This window comes from Lathyrus oleraceus, chromosome 7 (genome assembly GCF_024323335.1).
Source record: "Lathyrus oleraceus cultivar Zhongwan6 chromosome 7, CAAS_Psat_ZW6_1.0, whole genome shotgun sequence".
NCBI lineage: Eukaryota > Viridiplantae > Streptophyta > Magnoliopsida > Fabales > Fabaceae > Lathyrus > Lathyrus oleraceus.
In genome coordinates this window covers 1,738,747-1,761,106 of record NC_066585.1, presented here as the reverse complement: position 1 = coordinate 1,761,106, position 22,360 = coordinate 1,738,747, and positions in this window count along the sequence as shown.

Sequence of the window (22,360 nt, the reverse complement as noted above, 5' to 3'; positions counted from 1 at the left end):
GACACTATTCCTAAAGTATCCGTAGTCGAGCTTTAGTGTGAAGTGGGATAACATTAAAGCATTAAGACTATTATGTTTGTAGACTGATGATCACATCTCATGGATCACGGATAAAGAGTTATCAAGTCTTAAACATAGGTATGAATATTAGGAGTAATATTTATACCGGATTGACCCGCTATGAGAATACTATATAGAAAGTTATGCAAGGTGTCATAAGTTATTCTCATGGTGATAATAGTGTATTCCACTCTTCGACCTGAAACCACTATGGATCCTAGATGTAGAGTCGAGTGCTTTATTGTTGATCCAACATTGTCCGTAACTGGATAACCATAAAGACAGTTGATGGGTACTCCACAAAGCATGCTGAGGGACATGAGTGACCTAGATGGAATTTGCCCATCCTGCATAACAGGATAAATGTCTATGGGCCCAATATTGAACTGGACAAGGATGACACGGTCTATGCCTTGTGTTCAATATAGACATAAGGGCAAAAGGGTAATTATACACATAAGTATTATCACAAAAGGAATTGTCAGATCACATGACATTTTCGTGTCTTGGGTAGCAGTGATGTGTTGCTAGATACCGCTCACTGTTTATTATGTTAAATACGTGATTTAATATAATTGCCAACGTCACGAAAACCTACAGGGTCACACACAAAGGACGGATTGATGAGAGATAGAGTAACTAAGGAATACCGTAAGGTACGGTGCCCTTAAGTGAGTTATAGAGCATCGTAAGGTACGATGTACTTGAGTAGAATACGAAATATGGTAAGGTACCATGAGCTTAAGTGATTTTGGGCATATTATAAGATATGGGCCAAAATACACTTAAGTGGGCTTTTAGCTTGAAGCCCACACAAGTGGTTCTATAAATAGAACCCTTGTGCAGAAGCAAAAATTGGCGGTTGCATTCTTTTCGTTTTCACTCTCTCTCTCTCTCTCTCTCACTCAAAGCCTTCATTCGTACCAGCTAGCACTGAGATTGAAGGAACCCGTTCGTGTGGACTGAGTAGAGACGTTGTCATCGTTCAACGTTCGTGATCGCTTCGCGGATCTGCATCAAAGGCTTTGATCGTCACAAGAGATCTACACCAAAGGTTTCAACCATCACAAGAGGTAAATATTCTATCACTGATCATGACCATTCGTAAGGATCTCTAAAGGAGAAATTTTAATTTCCGCTGCGTTTTGGACCGCAATTCTCCTTCAAAGGATACGTAGGCACGAGATTGCGAGATCTTGGCGAGCACACTAATAAAAAAACCTCCCCTTTCCCCTTCTGAGGTCTTCATCCATCTCTATTATAACCTCTAATTACTCGAAGAAAGCAAATAACATTTAACTAACATTTAAATAGCAAATTAGACTAAAAGGTTCCCATTGAGTACAACGGACGTGAGGGGTGTTAATACCTTCCCCTTGCGTAATCGACTCCCGAACCCGAATATGGTTGCGACGACCATTATTCCATTTTTTAAAAAGGTTTTATCGATATTTTCCTATTCCTTCATTGGGATAAATAAAGTTCGGTGGCGACTCTGTTCAGACATAAATATTTTCGCGACCATCGCGAGGAATCGTATTTTTCGAGATGCGACAGTCGTAATCTTCATCGTGTTGAAACAGGTAGTTTTTATGGGGATGAAAAAGAGCTTTATAAGTCAGAAGCTGTTTTTATTTTGGTTGATTTTAAACCGCAAACAGTTAATGATTTCAAAAGGTATGGAAATTGGTGGCATTTGGTGTTTTCGGTAGGGATTTCAAAAGGAGAAGGATACTAAACCTACTTCTACTTTTCAAGTGATCTCTAAACACCTTCCCACCACCAATGAAAAACCTTTGTTTATGATATTCTTAATGAAGATTACTTACTACCTTTCAATAAGAATGTGAAGTTACATAAATACCATCACTTCATCATAAAATTCCTAATTTGTCCTTGATTAGTAATTATGACTTACATGATTAATTACCTTTCTTCAAATTCTAATTAGTTTTAACATGACTTAAATGACATAACATATTTGTGAAATGATCAATCTGCCCTCAAGGGTAAAATATATTTTTCACTGTTGTGAATTGATATCGTCAAGAACAAATCAAAATATGAGATAAATATTGAGTTTTTTGAACAAACACAAAAAATTCTATTAGGTTTTATGAAAGAGATAGAAGAAGGAAGAAGAAGAATCAGAATTGGTTAAACTTGTTTTACTATTCCCTTCCTCGAGGGTTTAATTACAAGTGAATAACAACAATTAACCTCTCTCACCCTAATTAGAATTTGCATTATACAATGATTAGAGACTATTATGCTATTTATAAGAACACTAACACACTAAACTAATGAACTTTTACACACATGCCCATTATGCAAACTAACTTAGAGAACAATCTAACTTAAACAATTGAGCATAACAAACAGGTTCAATTCGACATGCTAACATTCCTAGCATACTTCGACTACAACTTGTGATCAGACTTCGACGACATGCTAAAGTCATGTCGAATTGTCGAACCAAAAAACTACCTTGACCATACTAGAGTTTGATTCAATATCTCACATTACAAACCGCCAATTCTTTTAATTCTATAGTCTGCGATACATCATGAGTTTTTTAATCACACTCATTATCCTCAATCCTTCATAATTAAGTTCGTAATTGATTATAAATCTTAATATCAGTGGTGATGTTAAATTAATGTTGTATAGTAAATTATGGTGTGCATCAGAACAAATGTTTTCCAAATTATCAATGAGGAATATGCCATAATCAATTATGGACCGGACACAACTATTTTTTTCTTATATTGAACTTGTAAAACAAAAAAGTAAATAATCAATGAGGAATATGCCATAATCAATTATGGACCAGACACAACTATTGTTTTCTTATATTGAACTTGTAAAACAAAAAAGTTACAAGTTGAACCTGTGTTAAAAATTAAACGCAAAAGTCCTTTGTAATTTTTTTTTGTTGAAAAACCCGCGGTTAGACGTCAAAGTTTATCAAATAAAAAATAAAAATTATAATGAAGAATACAAACTAAAAGAGAAGAAATCAAACCTCATAAAAAATACACATAATTAAAATTTGGTTAAACAATGTCATTCTACTAGTAATATAATTAATTATAGAAGTTTATAAATTAGCGTTTGTGTGGTCGTGGGAACAGGTTCTTTACTAATTGAAAATGTAAAACAAAATCGTTTTATTAAAGAGACAGTTGTTTTAAAATGGTGATTAAACAAAGTTTATTAAAATAATTAAATAAAAGTTATGTAGAATAGCATATAAGTCAAAATTATGTGGTTGTACTAAAGTTTATTGTAGAGTAATATAAAAAGTGTAATTTTTTTAATAAAAAGGTTTGGTCGAAATGAGTTAATGGGCGTGATTCGTGTAAAATGGATAGATGTGTTAGGAAGAAGGGATAGTTGAAATTCCATGGTGAAGCAACACATTCATGCAAAGCTTCAAAGACATGATGCATAAATGATGACTAGAAGAACAACATCCATGATATTATGTTTAGATTAAAACAAAAGAAAGTGGAACAACTTCCGTATGGTCCAAAAGGATAGTAGAAATTAAAACACAGAAAATGAAAAAAATTGCAACAATATTCACTTCTTACCCTTGTTTTTCATTTTCTTCCTCCTTGGCCTTTCCATCACTTTGAGAATTATCTTCGGCATTGATATGCTCAGAATTAGAGGATTCATAGTGTATATAGTGAGAGTAATATGTACTAGGATATAGAAATTCTAATATGAGATGTGTTTCTTTGTCCCTAGTTAGATCCAATCATTCCTATTTCAAAACTCTGAGTGTGCTAGTTTGTTAGGCTCCAACACAAAGAAATTGCATTGCATTCACTTCTAAGTTTGTTAGTTTGTTAAGCAAAACAAACGAAACCTCCATTTTCATCTTTACACACTCAAAGACCTTCTTCCGATTCTTGATGCTCCATTTTCATCTTTAGCAACTCAAAGAGCTTCTTTCGATTGCTGATGCTCCATTTTCATCTTAACACGCTCAAAGACCTTCTTCCGATTCTTGATGCTCCATTTTCATCTTTAGCAACTCAAAGAGCTTCTTCCGATTCTTGATTAAACAAAATGGATTCAAAACGTTCACGTTCAACCTAGAAAGTTAGTTGGAATGATCTCGCGTTCATCTACAATGTGATTTCATGGTCTCTTGAAGACATTTTCGACCAAGACCTTTACAAGAACCAGGTTTTCAACTTTCTTCTCTTGTTATTGTATTTTTTACTATTGCATTTTAGTTTATTTTTTGTTTTGTTTTGTTTTTGTAGGTGGACTCTATTGGTTTATCATTTGATTCTGTTAAGCAATATTTGAACTCATTTGTGCCTCCACTGTTGGAAGAAACCAGAGCACAAATTTGTTCTTGTATAGAAATTATTTCAAGTTCACCTCATGCTCAAGTGTTTTCTCTTCAGCATTCACACTCACTTCAACATGGTAGTAATCTTCATCGTGTTGAAACGGGTAGTTTTTCTGGGGATGAAAAAGAGCTTTATAAGTCAGGAGCTGTTTTTATTTTGGCTGATTTTAAACCCCAAACAGTTAATGATTTCAAAAGGTATGGAAATTGGTGGCATTTGGTGTTTTCGGTAGGGATTTCAAAAGGAGAAGGATACTAAACCTACTTCTACTTTTCAAGTGATCTCTAAACACCTTCCCACCACCAATGAAAAACCTTTGTTTACGATATTCTTAATGAAGATTACTTACTACCTTTCAATAAGAATGTGAAGTTACATAAATACCATCACTTCATCATAAAATTCCTAATTTGTCCTTGATTAGTAATTATGACTTACAGGATTAATTACCTTTCTTCAAATTCTAATTAGTTTTAACATGACTTAAATGACATAAAATATTTGTGAACTGATCAATCTGCCCTCAAGGGTAAAATATATTTTTCACTATTGTGAATTGATATCGTCAATAACAAATCAAAATATCAGATAAATATTGAGTTTTTTGAACAAACACAAAAAATCCTATTAGGTTTTATGAAAGAGATAGAAGAAGGAAGAAGAAGAATCAGAATTGGTTAAAGTTGTTTTACTATTCCCTTCCTCAAGGGTTTAATTACAAGTGAATAACAACAATTAATCTCTCTCACCCTAATTAGGATTTGCATTATACAATGATGAGAGACTATTATGCTATTTATAAGAAAACTAACACACTAAACTAATGAACTTTTACACACATGCCCATTATACAAACTAAGTTAGAGAACAATCTAACTTAAACAATTGAGCATAACAAACAGGTTCAATTCGACATGCTAACAGTCCTAGCATACTTCGACTACAACTTGTGATCAGACATCGACGACATGCTAAAGTCATGTCGAAATGTCGAACCAAAAAACTACCTTGACCATACTAGAGTTTAATTCAATATCTAACATTACCAACCTCCAATTCTTTTAATTCTATAGTCTGCGATACATCATGAGTTTTTTAATCACACTCATTATCCTCAATCCTTCATAATTAAGTTTGTAATTGATTATAAATCTTAATATCAGTGGTGATGTTAAATTAATGTTGTATAGTCAATTATGGTGTGCATCAAGACAAATGTTTTTCAAATAATCAATGAGGAATATGCCATAATCAATTATGGACCGGGCACAACTATTTTTTTCTTATATTGAACTTGTAAAACAAAAAAGTAAATAATCATTGAGGAATATGCCATAATCAATTATGGACCAGACACAACTATTTTTTTCTTATATTGAAAATGTAAAACAAAAAAGTTACAAGTTGAACCTGTGTTAAAAATTAAACGCAAAAGTCCTTTGTAATTTTTGTTATTTTTTTTTTGAAAAACCCGTGGTTATACGTCAAAGTTTATCAAATAAAAAATAAAAATTATAATGAAGAATACAAACTAAAAGAGAAGAAATCAAACCTCATAAAAAATACACATAATTACTATATGGTTAAAGAATGTCATTCTACTAGTAATATAATTAATTATAGAATTTTATAAATTAGTGTTTGTGTGGTCGTGGGAACAGGTTCTTTACTAATTGAAAATGTAAAACAAAATCATTTTATTAAAGAGACAGTTGTTTTAAAATGGTGATTAAACAAAGTTTATTAGAATAATTAAATAAAAGTTATGTAGAATAGCATATAAGTCAATATTATATGGTTTTACTAAAGTTTATAGTAGAGTAATATAAAAAGTGTAATTTTTTTAGTAAAAAGGTTTGGTCGAAATGAGTTTATGGGTGTGATTCGTGTAAAATGGATAGATGTGTTAGGAAGAAGGGATAGTTGAAATTCCGTGGCGAAGCAACACATTCATGCAAAGCTTCAAAGACATGATGCATAAATGATGACTAAAAGAACAACATCCATGATATTATGTTTAGATTAAAACAAAAGAAAGTGGAACAACTTCCGTATGGTCCAAAAGTATAGTAGAAATTAAAACAAAGAAAATGAAAAAAATTGCAACAATATTCACTTCTTACCCTTGTTTTTCATTTTCTTCCTCCTTGGCCTTTCCATCACTTTGAGAATTATCTTTGGCATTGGTATGCTCAGAATTAGAGGATTCACAGTGTATATAGTGAGAGTAATATGTACTAGGATATAGAAATTCTAATATGAGATCTGTTTCTTTGTCCTTAGTTAGATCCAATCATTCCTATTTCAAAACTTTGAGTGTGCTAGTTTGTCAGGCTCCAGCACAAAGAAATTGTATTGCATTCACTTCTAAGTTTGTAAGCAAAACAAACGAAACCACCATTTTCATCTTTACACACTCAAAGACCTTCTTTCGATTCTTGATGCTCCATTTTCATCTTAACACACTCAAAGACCTTCTTCCGATTCTTGATGCTCCATTATCATCTTTAGCAACTCAAATAGCTTCTTCCGATTCTTGATTAAACAAAATGGATTCAAAGCGTTCACGTTCAACCAAGAAAGTTAGTTGGAATGATCTCGCGTTCATCAACAATGTAATTTCATGGTCCCTTGAATACATTTTCGACCAAGACCTTTACAAGAACCATATTTTCAACTTTCTTCTCTTGTTATTGTATTTTTTTCCTATTGCATTTTAATTTATTCTTTGTTTTGTTTTGTTTTTGTAGGTGGACTCTATTGGTTTATCGTTTGATTCTGCTAAGCAATATTTGAACTCATTTGTGCCTCCACTGTTGGAAGAAACCAGAGCACAACTTTGTTCTTGTATAGAAATTATTTCAAGTTCACCTCATGCTCAAGTGTTTTCTCTTCAGCATTCACACTCACTTCAACATGGTAGTAATCTTCATCGTGTTGAAACGGGTAGTTTTTCTGGGGATGAAAAACAACTTTATAAATCAGGAGCTATTTTTATTTTGGCTGATTTTAAACCCCAAACAGTTAATGATTTCAAAAGGTATGGAAATTGGTGGCATTTGGTGTTTTCGGTAGGGATTTGAAAAGGAGAAGGATACTAAACCTACTTCTACTTTTCAAGTGATCTCTAAACACCTTCCCACTACCAATGAAAAACCTTTGTTTATGATATTCATAATGAAGATTACTTACTACCTTTCAATAAGAATGTGAAGTTACATAAATACCATCACTTCATCATAAAATTCCTAATTTATCCTCGATTAGTAATTATGACTTACATGATTAATTACCTTTCTTCAAATTCTAATTAGTTTTAACATGACTTAAATGACATAAAATATTTGTGAAATGATCAATCTGCCCTCAAGGGTAAAATATATTTTTCACTGTTGTGGATTGATATCGTCAAGAACAAATCAAAATATGAGATAAATATTGAGTTTTTTGAACAAACACAAAAAATCCTATTAGGTTTTATGAAAGAGATAGAAGAAGGAAGAAGAAGAATCAGAATTGGTTGAAGTTGTTTTACCATTCCCTTCCTCAAGGGTTTAATTACAAGTGAATAACAACAATTAATCTCTCTCACCCTAATTAGGTTTTGCATTATACAATGATTAGAGACTATTATGCTATTTATAAGAAAACTAACACACTAAACTAATGAACTTTTACACATATGCCCATTATACAAACTAACTTGGAGAACAATCTAACTTAAACAATTGAGCATAACAAACAGGTTCAATTCGACATGCTAACAATCCTAGCATACTTCGACTACAGCTTGTGATCAGACTTCCACGACATGCTAAAGTCATGTCGAATTGTCGAACCAAAAAACTACCTTGACCATACTAGAGTTTGATTCAATATCTCACATTACCAACCTCCAATTATTTTAATTATATAGTCTGCGATACATCTTGAGTTTTTTAATCACACTCATTACCTCAACCATTCATAATTAAGTTCGTAACTTGATTATAAATCTTAATATCAGTGGTGATGTTAAATTAATGTTGTATAGTCAATTATGGTATGCATCAGAACAAATGTTTTTCAAATAAACAATGAGAAATATGCCATAATCAATTATGGACCGGACACAACTATTTTTTCTTATATTGAACTTGTAAAACAAAAAAGTAAATAATCAATGAGGAATATGCCATAATCAATTATGGACCAGACACAACTATTTTTTTCTTATATTGAACTTCTAAAACAAAAAAGTTAGAAGTTGAACCTGTGTTAAAAATTAAACGCAAAAGTCCTTTGTAATTTTTTTTTTTTTGAAAAACCCACGGTTAAACGTCAAAGTTTATCAAATAAAAAATAAAAATTATAATGAAGAATACAAACTAAAAGAGAAGAAATCAAACCTCATAAAAAATACACATAATTACTATATGGTTAAACAATGTCATTCTACTAGTAATATAATTAATTATAGAATTTTATAAATTAGTGTTTGTGTGGTCGTGGGAACAGGTTCTTTACTAATTGAAAATGTAAAACAAAATCGTTTTATTAAAGAGACAGTTGTTTTAAAATGGTGATTAAATAAAGTTTATTAGAATAATTAAATAAAAGTTATGTAGAATAACATATAAGTCAATATTTTGTGGTTTTACTAAAGTTTATAGTAGAGTAATATAAGAACTGTATTTTTTTTAATAAAAAGGTTTGGTCGAAATGAGTTTATGGGTGTGATTCGTGTAAAATGGATAGATGTGTTAGGAAGAAGGGATAGTTGAAATTCCGGGGCGAAGCAACACATTCATGCAAAGCTTCAAAGACATGATGCATAAATGATGACTAGAAGAACAACATCCATGATATTATGTTTAGATTAAAACAAAAGAAAGTGGAACAACTTCCGTATGGTCCAAAAGGATAGTAGAAATTAAAACACAGAAAATGAAAAAAATTGCAACAATATTCACTTCTTACCCTTGTTTTTCATTTTCTTCCTCCTTGGCCTTTCCATCACTTTGAGAATTATCTTCGGCATTGATATGCTCAGAATTAGAGGATTCATAGTGTATATAGTGAGAGTAATATGTACTAGGATATAGAAATTCTAATATGAGATGTGTTTCTTTGTCCCTAGTTAGATCCAATCATTCCTATTTCAAAACTCTGAGTGTGCTAGTTTGTTAGGCTCCAGCACAAAGAAATTGCATTGTATTCACTTCTAAGTTTGTTAGTTTGTTAACCAAAACAAACCAAACCTCCATTTTCATCTTTACACACTCAAAAACCTTCTTCCGATTCTTGATGCTCCATTTTCATCTTTAGCAACTCAAAGAGCTTCTTCCGATTCTTGATGCTCCATTTTCATCTTAACACGCTCAAAGACCTTCTTCCGATTCTTGATGCTCCATTTTCATCTTTAGCAACTCAAAGAGCTTCTTCCGATTCTTGATTAAACAAAATGGATTCAAAGCGTTCACGTTCAACCAAGAAAGTTAGTTGGAATGATCTCGCGTTCATCAACAATGTGATTTCATGGTCTCTTGAAGACATTTTCGACCAAAACCTTTACAAGAACCAGGTTTTCAACTTTCTTCTCTTGTTATTGTATTTTTTTCCTATTTCATTTTTATTTATTTTTTGTTTTGTTTTGTTTTTGTAGGTGGACACTATTGGTTTATCGTTTGATTCTGCTAAGCAATATTTGAACTCATTTGTGCCTCCACTGTTGGAAGAAACCAGAGCACAACTTTGTTCTTGTATAGAAATTATTTCAAGTTCACCTCATGCTCAAGTGTTTTCTCTTCAGCATTCACACTCACTTCAACTTGGTAGTAATCTTCATCGTGTTGAAACGGGTAGTTTTTCTGGGGATGAAAAAGAGTTTTATAATTCAGGAGCTGTTTTTATTTTGGCTGATTTTAAACCCCAAACAGTTAATGATTTCAAAAGGTATGGAAATTGGTGGCATTTGGTGTTTTCGGTAGGGATTTCAAAAGGAGAAGGATACTAAACCTACTTCTACTTTTCAAGTGATCTCTAAACACCTTCCCACCACCAATGAAAAACCTTTGTTTATGATATTCTTAATGAAGATTACTACCTTTCAATAAGAATGTGAAGTTACATAAATACCATCACTTCATCATAAAATTCCTAATTTGTCCTTGATTAGTAATTATGACTTACAGGATTAATTACCTTTCTTCAAATTCTAATTAGTTTTAACATGACTTAAATGACATAAAATATTTGTGAATTGATCAATCTTCCCTCAAGGGTAAAATATATTTTTCACTGTTGTGAATTGATATCGTCAAGAACAAATCAAAATATGAGATAAATATTGAGTTTTTTTAAAAAACACAAAAAATCCTATTAGGTTTTATGAAAGAGATAGAAGAAGGAAGAAGAAGAATCAGAATTGGTTAAAGTTGTTTTACTATTCCCTTCCTCAAGGGTTTAATTACAAGTGAATAACAACAATTAATCTCTCTCACCCTAATTAGGATTTGCATTATACAATGATTAGAGACTATTATGCTATTTATAAGAAAACTAACACACTAAACTAATGAACTTTTACACACATTCCCATTATACAAACTAACTTAGAGAACAATCTAACTTAAACAATTGAGCATAACAAACAGGTTCAATTCGACATGCTAACAATCCTAGCATACTTCGACTACAGCTTGTGATCAGACTTCCACGACATGCTAAAGTCATGTCGAATTGTCGAACCAAAAAACTACCTTGACCATACTAGAGTTTGATTCAATATCTCACATTACCAACCTCCAATTCTTTTAATTATATAGTCTGCGATACACCATGAGTTTTTTAATCACACTCATTATCCTCAATCCTTCATAATTAAGTTCGTAATTGATTATAAATCTTAATATCAGTGGTGATGTTAAATTAATGTTGTATAGTCAATTATGGTGTGCATCAGAACAAATGTTTTTCAAATAATCAATGAGGAATATGCCATAATCAATTATGGACCGGACACAACTATTTTTTCTTATATTGAATTTGTAAAACAAAAAAGTAAATAATCGACGAGGAATATGCCATAATCAATTATGGACCAGACACAACTATTTTTTTCTTATATTCAACTTGTAAAACAAAAAAGTTACAAGTTGAACCCGTGTTAAAAATTAAACGCAAAAGTCCTTTGTAATTTTTTTTTTGAAAAACCCGCGGTTAAACGTCAAAGTTTATCAAATAAAAAATACAAATTATAATGAAGAATACAAACTAAAAGAGAAGAAATCAAACCTCATAAAAAATACACATAATTACTATATGGTTAAACCATGTCATTCTACTAGTAATATAATTAATTATAGAATTTTATAAATTAGTGTTTGTGTGGTCGTGTGAAAAGGTTCTTTACTAATTGAAAATGTAAAACAAAATCGTTTTATTAAAGAGACAGTTGTTTGAAAATGGTGATTAAACAAAGTTTATTAGAATAATTAAATAAAAGTTATGTAGAATAGCATATAAGTCAGTATTATGTGGTTTTACTAAAGTTTATAGTAGAGTAATATAAAAAGTGTAATTTTTTTAATAAAAAGGTTTGGTCGAAATGAGGTTATGGGTGTGATTCCTGTAAAATGGATAGATGTGTTAGGAAGAAGGGATAGTTGAAATTCCGTGGCGAAGCAACACATTCATGCAAAGCTTCAAAGACATGATGCATAAATGATGACTAGAAGAACAACATCCATGATATTATGTTTAGATTAAAACAAAAGAAAGTGGAACAACTTCCGTATGGTCCAAAAGGATAGTAGAAATTAAAACACAGAAAATGAAAAAAATTGCAACAATATTCACTTCTTACCCTTGTTTTTCATTTTCTTCCTCCTTGGCCTTTCCATCACTTTGAGAATTATCTTCGGCATTGATATGCTCAGAATTAGAGGATTCATAGTGTATATAGTGAGAGTAATATGTACTAGGATATAGAAATTCTAATATGAGATCTGTTTCTTTGTCCCTAGTTAATCCAATCATTCCTATTTCAAAACTCTGAGTGTGCTAGTTTGTTAGGCTCCAGCACAAAGAAATTGCATTGCATTCACTTCTAAGTTTGTTAGTTTGTTAAGCAAAACAAACGAAACCTCCATTTTCATCTTTACACACTCAAAGACCTTCTTCCGATTCTTGATGCTCCATTTTCATCTTTAGCAACTCAAAGAGCTTCTTCCGATTCTTGATGCTCCATTTTCATCTTAACACGCTCAAAGACCTTCTTCCGATTCTTGATGCTCCATTTTCATCTTTAGCAACTCAAAGAGCTTCTTCCGATTCTTGATTAAACAAAATGGATTCAAAGCGTTCACGTTCAACCAAGAAAGTTAGTTGGAATGATCTCGCGTTCATCAACAATGTGATTTCATGGTCTCTTGAAGACATTTTCGACCAAGACCTTTACAAGAACCAGGTTTTCAACTTTCTTCTCTTGTTATTGTATTTTTTTCCTATTGCATTTTAATTTATTTTTTGTTTTGTTTTGTTTTTGTAGGTGGACACTATTGGTTTATCGTTTGATTCTGCTAAGCAATATTTGAACTCATTTGTGCCTCCACTGTTGGAAGAAACCAGAGCACATCTTTGTTCTTGTATAGAAATTATTTCAAGTTCACCTCATGCTCAAGTGTTTTCTCTTCAGCATTCACACTCACTTCAACATGGTAGTAATCTTCATCGTGTTGAAACGGGTAGTTTTTCTGGGGATGAAAAAGAGCTTTATAAGTCAGGAGCTGTTTTTATTTTGGCTGATTTTAAACCCCAAACAGTTAATGATTTCAAAAGGTATGGAAATTGGTGGCATTTGGTGTTTTCGGTAGGGATTTCAAAAGGAGAAGGATACTAAACCTACTTCTACTTTTCAAGTGATCTCTAAACACCTTCCCACCACCAATGAAAAACCTTTGTTTATGATATTCTTAATGAAGATTACTACCTTTCAATAAGAATGTGAAGTTACATAAATACCATCACTTCATCATAAAATTCCTAATTTGTCCTTGATTAGTAATTATGACTTACAGGATTAATTACCTTTCTTCAAATTCTAATTAGTTTTAACATGACTTAAATGACATAAAATATTTGTGAAATGATCAATCTGCCCTCAAGGGTAAAATATATTTTTCACTGTTGTGAATTGATATCGTCAAGAACAAATCAAAATATGAGATAAATATTGAGTTTTTTGAGCAGACACAAAAAACCTATTAGGTTTTATGAAAGAGATAGAAGAAGGAAGAAGAAGAATCAGAATTGGTTAAAGTTGTTTTACTATTCCCTTCCTCAAGGGTTTAATTACAAGTGAATAACAACAATTAATCTCTCTCACCCTAATTAGGATTTGCATTATACAATGATTAGAGACTATTATGCTATTTATAAGAAAACTAACACACTAAACTAATGAACTTTTACACACATGCCCATTATACAAACTAACTTAGAGAACAATCTAACTTAAACAATTGAGCATAACAAACAGGTTCAATTCGACATGCTAACAATCCTAGCATACTTCGACTACAGCTTGTGATCAGACTTCCACGACATGCTAAAGTCATGTCGAATTGTCGAACCAAAAAACTACCTTGACCATACTAGAGTTTGATTCAATATCTCACATTACCAACCTCCAATTCTTTTAATTATATAGTCTGCGATACATCATGAGTTTTTTAATCACACTCATTATCCTCAATCCTTCATAATTAAGTTCGTAATTGATTATAAATCTTAATATCAGTGGTGATGTTAAATTAATGTTGTATAGTCAATTATGGTGTGCATCAGAACAAATGTTTTTCAAATAATCAATGAGGAATATGCCATAATCAATTATGGACCGGACACAACTATTTTTTCTTATATTGAACTTGTAAAACAAAAAGTAAATAATCAACGAGGAATATGCCATAATCAATTATGGACCAGACACAACTATTTTTTTCTTATATTGAACTTGTAAAACAAAAAAGTTACAAGTTGAACCTGTGTTAAAAATTAAACGCAAAAGTCCTTTGTAATTTTTTTTTTTTTAAAAACCCGCGGTTAAACGTCAAAGTTTATCAAATAAAAAATAAAAATTATAATGAAGAATACAAACTAAAAGAGAAGAAATCAAACCTCATAAAAAATACACATAATTACTATATGGTTAAACAATGTCATTCTACTAGTAATATAATTAATTATAGAATTTTATAAATTAGTGTTTGTGTGGTCGTGGGAACAGGTTCTTTACTAATTGAAAATGTAAAACGAAATCGTTTTATTAAAGAGACAGTTGTTTTAAAATGGTGATTAAACAAAGTTTATTAGAATAATTAAATAAAAGTTATGTAGAATAGCATATAAGTCAATATTATGTGGTTTTACTAAAGTTTATAGTAGAGTAATATAAAAAGTGTAATTTTTTTAATAAAAAGGTTTGGTCGAAATGAGTTTATGGGTGTGATTCGTGTAAAATGGATAGATGTGTTAGGAAGAAGGGATAGTTGAAATTCCGTGGCGAAGCAACACATTCATGCAAAGCTTCAAAGACATGATGCATAAATGATGACTAGAAGAACAACATCCATGATATTATGTTTAGATTAAAACAAAAGAAAGTGGAACAACTTCCGTATGGTCCAAAAGGATAGTAGAAATTAAAACACAGAAAATGAAAAAAATTGCAACAATATTCACTTCTTACCCTTGTTTTTCATTTTCTTCCTCCTTGGCCTTTCCATCACTTTGAGAATTATCTTCGGCATTGATATGCTCAGAATTAGAGGATTCATAGTGTATATAGTGAGAGTAATATGTACTAGGATATAGAAATTCTAATATGAGATCTGTTTCTTTGTCCCTAGTTAGATCCAATCATTCCTATTTCAAAACTCTGAGTGTGCTAGTTTGTTAGGCTCCAGCACAAAGAAATTGCATTGCATTCACTTCTAAGTTTGTTAGTTTGTTAAGCAAAACAAACGAAACCTCCATTTTCATCTTTACACACTCAAAGACCTTCTTCCGATTCTTGATGCTCCATTTTCATCTTTAGCAACTCAAAGAGCTTCTTCCGATTCTTGATTAAACAAAATGGATTCAAAGCGTTCACGTTCAACCAAGAAAGTTAGTTGGAATGATCTCGCGTTCATCAACAATGTGATTTCATGGTCTCTTGAAGACATTTTCGACCAAGACCTTTACAAGAAACAGGTTTTCAACTTTCTTCTCTTGTTATTATATTTTTTTCCTATTGCATTTTAATTTATTTTTTGTTTAGTTTTGTTTTTGTAGGTGGACACTATCGGTTTATCGTTTGATTCTGCTAAGCAATATTTGAACTCATTTGTGCCTCCACTGTTGGAAGAAACCAGAGCACAGCTTTGTTCTTGTATAGAAATTATTTCAAGTTCACCTCATGCTCAAGTGTTTTCTCTTCAGCATTCACACTCACTTCAACATGGTAGTAATCTTCATCGTGTTGAAACGGGTAGTTTTTCTGGGGATGAAAAAGAGCTTTATAAGTCAGGAGCTGTTTTTATTTTGGCTGATTTTAAACCCCAAACAGTTAATGATTTCAAAAGGTATGGAAATTGGTGGCATTTGGTGTTTTCGGTAGGGATTTCAAAAGGAGAAGGATACTAAACCTACTTCTACTTTTCAAGTGATCTCTAAACACCTTCCCACCACCAATGAAAAACCTTTGTTTACGATATTCTTAATGAAGATTACTTACTACCTTTCAATAAGAATGTGAAGTTACATAAATACCATCACTTCATCATAAAATTCCTAATTTGTCCTTGGTTAGTAATTATGACTTACAGGATTAATTACCTTTCTTCAAATTCTAATTAGTTTTAACATGACTTAAATGACATAAAATATTTGTGAAATGATCAATCTGCCCTCAAGGGTAAAATATATTTTTCACTGTTGTGAATTGATATCGTCAAGAACAAATCAAAATATGAGATAAATATTGAGTTTTTTGAACAAACACAAAAATTCTATTAGGTTTTATGAAAGAGATAGAAGAGGGAAGAAGAAGAATCGGAATTGGTTAAAGTTGTTTTACTATTCCCTTCCTCAAGGGTTTAATTACAAGTGAATAACAACAATTAATCTCTCTCACCCTAATTAGGATTTGCATTATACAATGATGAGAGACTATTATGTTATTTATAAGAAAATTAACCAACTAAACTAATGAACTTTTACACACATGCCCATTATACAAACTAACTTAGAGAACAATCTAACTTAAACAATTGAGCATAACAAACAGGTTCAATTCGACATGCTAACAATCCTAGCATACTTCGACTACAGCTTGTGATCAGACTTCGACGACATGCTAAAGTCATATCGAATTGTCGAACCAAAAAACTACCTTGATCATACTAGAGTTTGATTCAATATCTCACATTACCAACCTCCAATTCTTTTAATTCTATAGTCTGCGATACATCATGAGTTTTTTAATCACACTCATTATCCTCAATCCTTCATAATTAAGTACGTAATTGATTATAAATCTTAATATCAGTGGTGATGTTAAATTAATGTTGTATAGTCAATTATGGTGTGCATCAGAACAAATGTTTTTCAAATAATCAATGAGGAATACGCCATAATCAATTATGGACCGGACACAACTATTTTTTTCTTATATTGAACTTGTAAAACAAAAAAGTAAATAATCAATGAGGAATATGACATAATCAATTATGGACCAGACACAACTATTTTTTTCTTATATTGAACTTGTAAAACAAAAAAGTTACAAGTTGAACCTGTATTAAAAATTAAACGCAAAAGTCCTTTGCAATCTTTTAATTTTTTTTTTAAAAACCCGCGGTTAAACGTCAAAGTTTATCAAATAAAAAATAAAAATTATAATGAAGAATACAAACTAAAAGAGAAGAAATCAAACCTCATAAAAAATACACATAATTACTATATGGTTAAACAATGTCATTCTACTAGTAATATAACTAATTATAGAATTTTATAAATTAGTGTTTGTGTGGTCGTGGGAACAGGTTCTTTACTAATTGAAAATGTAAAACGAAATCGTTTTATTAAAGAGACAGTTGTTTTAAAATGGTGATTAAACAAAATTTATTAGAATAATTAAATAAAAGTTATGTAGAATAGCATATAAGTCAATATTATGTGGTTTTACTAAAGTTTATAGTAGAGTAATATAAAAAGTGTAATTTTTTTAATAAAAAGGTTTGGTCGAAATGAGTTTATGGGTGTGATTCGTGTAAAATGGATAGATGTGTTAGGAAGAAGGGATAGTTGAAATTCCTTGGCGAAGCAACACATTCATTCATAGCTTCAAAGACATGATGCATAAATGATGACTAGAAGAACAACATCCATGATATTATGTTTAGATTAAAACAAAAGAAAGTGGAACAACTTCCGTATGGTCCAAAAGGATAGTAGAAATTAAAACACAGAAAATGAAAAAAATGCAACAATATTCACTTCTTACCCTTGTTTTTCATTTTCTTCCTCCTTGGCCTTTCCATCACTTTGAGAATTATCTTCGGCATTGATATGCTCAGAATTAGAGGATTCATAGTGTATATAGTGAGAGTAATATGTACTAGGATATAGAAATTCTAATATGAGATTTGTTTTTTTGTCCCTAGTTAGATCCAATCATTCCTATTTCAAAACTCTGAGTGTGCTAGTTTGTTAGACTCCAGCACAAAGAAATTGCATTGCATTCACTTCTAAGTTTGTTAGTTTGTTAAGCAAAACAAACGAAACCTCCATTTTCATCTTTACACACTCAAAGACCTTCTTCCGATTCTTGATGCTCCATTTTCATCTTTAGCAACTCAATGAGCTTCTTCCGATTCTTGATGCTCCATTTTCATCTTAACACGCTCAAAGACCTTCTTCCGATTCTTGATGCTCCATTTTCATCTTTAGAAACTCAAAGAGCTTCTTCCGATTCTTGATTAAATAAAATGGATTCAAAGCGTTCACGTTCAAGCAAGAAAGTTAGTTGGAATGATCTCGCGTTCATCAACAATGTGATTTCATGGTCTCTTGAAGACATTTTCGACCAAGACCTTTACAAGAAACAGGTTTTCAACTTTCTTCTCTTGTTATTGTATTTTTTTCCTATTTCATTTTAATTTATTTTTTGTTTTGTTTTGTTTTTGTAGGTGGACACTATCGGTTTATCGTTTGATTCTGCTAAGCAATATTTGAACTCATTTGTGCCTCCACTGTTGGAAGAAACCAGAGCACAGCTTTGTTCTTGTATAGAAATTATTTCAAGTTCACCTCATGCTCAAGTGTTTTCTCTTCAGCATTCACACTCACTTCAACATGGTAGTAATCTTCATCGTGTTGAAACGGGTAGTTTTTCTGGGGATGAAAAAGAGCTTTATAAGTCAGGAGCTGTTTTTATTTTGGCTGATTTTAAACCCCAAACAGTTAATGATTTCAAAAGGTATGGAAATTGGTGGCATTTGGTGTTTTCGGTAGGGATTTCAAAAGGAGAAGGATACTAAACCTACTTCTACTTTTCAAGTGATCTCTAAACACCTTCCCACCACCAATGAAAAACCTTTGTTTACGATATTCTTAATGAAGATTACTTACTACCTTTCAATAAGAATGTGAAGTTACATAAATACCATCACTTCATCATAAAATTCCTAATTTGTCCTTGGTTAGTAATTATGACTTACAGGATTAATTACCTTTCTTCAAATTCTAATTAGTTTTAACATGACTTAAATGACATAAAATATTTGTGAAATGATCAATCTGCCCTCAAGGGTAAAATATATTTTTCACTGTTGTGAATTGATATCGTCAAGAACAAATCAAAATATGAGATAAATATTGAGTTTTTTGAACAAACACAAAAAAATTCTATTAGGTTTTATGAAAGAGATAGAAGAGGGAAGAAGAAGAATCGGAATTGGTTAAAGTTGTTTTACTATTCCCTTCCTCAAGGGTTTAATTACAAGTGAATAACAACAATTAATCTCTCTCACCCTAATTAGGATTTGCATTATACAATGATGAGAGACTATTATGTTATTTATAAGAAAATTAACCCACTAAACTAATGAACTTTTACACACATGCCCATTATACAAACTAACTTAGAGAACAATCTAACTTAAACAATTGAGCATAACAAACAGGTTCAATTCGACATGCTAACAATCCTAGCATACTTCGACTACAGCTTGTGATCAGACTTCGACGACATGCTAAAGTCATATCGAATTGTCGAACCAAAAAACTACCTTGATCATACTAGAGTTTGATTCAATATCTCACATTACCAACCTCCAATTCTTTTAATTCTATAGTCTGCGATACATCATGAGTTTTTTAATCACACTCATTATCCTCAATCCTTCATAATTAAGTACGTAATTGATTATAAATCTTAATATCAGTGGTGATGTTAAATTAATGTTGTATAGTCAATTATGGTGTGCATCAGAACAAATGTTTTTCAAATAATCAATGAGGAATACGCCATAATCAATTATGGACCGGACACAACTATTTTTTTCTTATATTGAACTTGTAAAACAAAAAAGTAAATAATCAATGAGGAATATGACATAATCAATTATGGACCAGACACAACTATTATTTTCTTATATTGAACTTGTAAAACAAAAAAGTTACAAGTTGAACCTGTATTAAAAATTAAACGCAAAAGTCCTTTGCAATCTTTTAATTTTTTTTTTAAAAACCCGCGGTTAAACGTCAAAGTTTATCAAATAAAAAATAAAAATTATAATGAAGAATACAAACTAAAAGAGAAGAAATCAAACCTCATAAAAAAATACACATAATTACTATATGGTTAAACAATGTCATTCTACTAGTAATATAACTAATTATAGAATTTTATAAATTAGTGTTTGTGTGGTCGTGGGAACAGGTTCTTTACTAATTGAAAATGTAAAACGAAATCGTTTTATTAAAGAGACAGTTGTTTTAAAATGGTGATTAAACAAAATTTATTAGAATAATTAAATAAAAGTTATGTAGAATAGCATATAAGTCAATATTATGTGGTTTTACTAAAGTTTATAGTAGAGTAATATAAAAAGTGTAATTTTTTTAATAAAAAGGTTTGGTCGAAATGAGTTTATGGGTGTGATTCGTGTAAAATGGATAGATGTGTTAGGAAGAAGGGATAGTTGAAATTCCTTGGCGAAGCAACACATTCATTCATAGCTTCAAAGACATGATGCATAAATGATGACTAGAAGAACAACATCCATGATATTATGTTTAGATTAAAACAAAAGAAAGTGGAACAACTTCCGTATGGTCCAAAAGGATAGTAGAAATTAAAACACAGAAAATGAAAAAAATTGCAACAATATTCACTTCTTACCCTTGTTTTTCATTTTCTTCCTCCTTGGCCTTTCCATCACTTTGAGAATTATCTTCGGCATTGATATGCTCAGAATTAGAGGATTCATAGTGTATATAGTGAGAGTAATATGTACTAGGATATAGAAATTCTAATATGAGATTTGTTTTTTTGTCCCTAGTTAGATCCAATCATTCCTATTTCAAAACTCTGAGTGTGCTAGTTTGTTAGACTCCAGCACAAAGAAATTGCATTGCATTCACTTCTAAGTTTGTTAGTTTGTTAAGCAAAACAAACGAAACCTCCATTTTCATCTTTACACACTCAAAGACCTTCTTCCGATTCTTGATGCTCCATTTTCATCTTTAGCAACTCAATGAGCTTCTTCCGATTCTTGATGCTCCATTTTCATCTTAACACGCTCAAAGACCTTCTTCCGATTCTTGATGCTCCATTTTCATCTTTAGAAACTCAAAGAGCTTCTTCCGATTCTTGATTAAATAAAATGGATTCAAAGCGTTCACGTTCAAGCAAGAAAGTTAGTTGGAATGATCTCGCGTTCATCAACAATGTGATTTCATGGTCTCTTGAAGACATTTTCGACCAAGACCTTTACAAGAAACAGGTTTTCAACTTTCTTCTCTTGTTATTGTATTTTTTTCCTATTTCATTTTAATTTATTTTTTGTTTTGTTTTGTTTTTGTAGGTGGACACTATCGGTTTATCGTTTGATTCTGCTAAGCAATATTTGAACTCATTTGTGCCTCCACTGTTGGAAGAAACCAGAGCACAGCTTTGTTCTTGTATAGAAATTATTTCAAGTTCACCTCATGCTCAAGTGTTTTCTCTTCAGCATTCACACTCACTTCAACATGGTAGTAATCTTCATCGTGTTGAAACGGGTAGTTTTTCTGGGGATGAAAAAGAGCTTTATAAGTCAGGAGCTGTTTTTATTTTGGCTGATTTTAAACCCCAAACAGTTAATGATTTCAAAAGGTATGGAAATTGGTGGCATTTGGTGTTTTCGGTAGGGATTTCAAAAGGAGAAGGATACTAAACCTACTTCTACTTTTCAAGTGATCTCTAAACACCTTCCCACCACCAATGAAAAACCTTTGTTTACGATATTCTTAATGAAGATTACTTACTACCTTTCAATAAGAATGTGAAGTTACATAAATACCATCACTTCATCATAAAATTCCTAATTTGTCCTTGGTTAGTAATTATGACTTACAGGATTAATTACCTTTCTTCAAATTCTAATTAGTTTTAACATGACTTAAATGACATAAAATATTTGTGAAATGATCAATTTGCCCTCAAGGGTAAAATATATTTTTCACTGTTGTGAATTGATATCGTCAAGAACAAATCAAAATATGAGATAAATATTGAGTTTTTTGAACAAACACAAAAAAATTCTATTAGGTTTTATGAAAGAGATAGAAGAGGGAAGAAGAAGAATCGGAATTGGTTAAAGTTGTTTTACTATTCCCTTCCTCAAGGGTTTAAT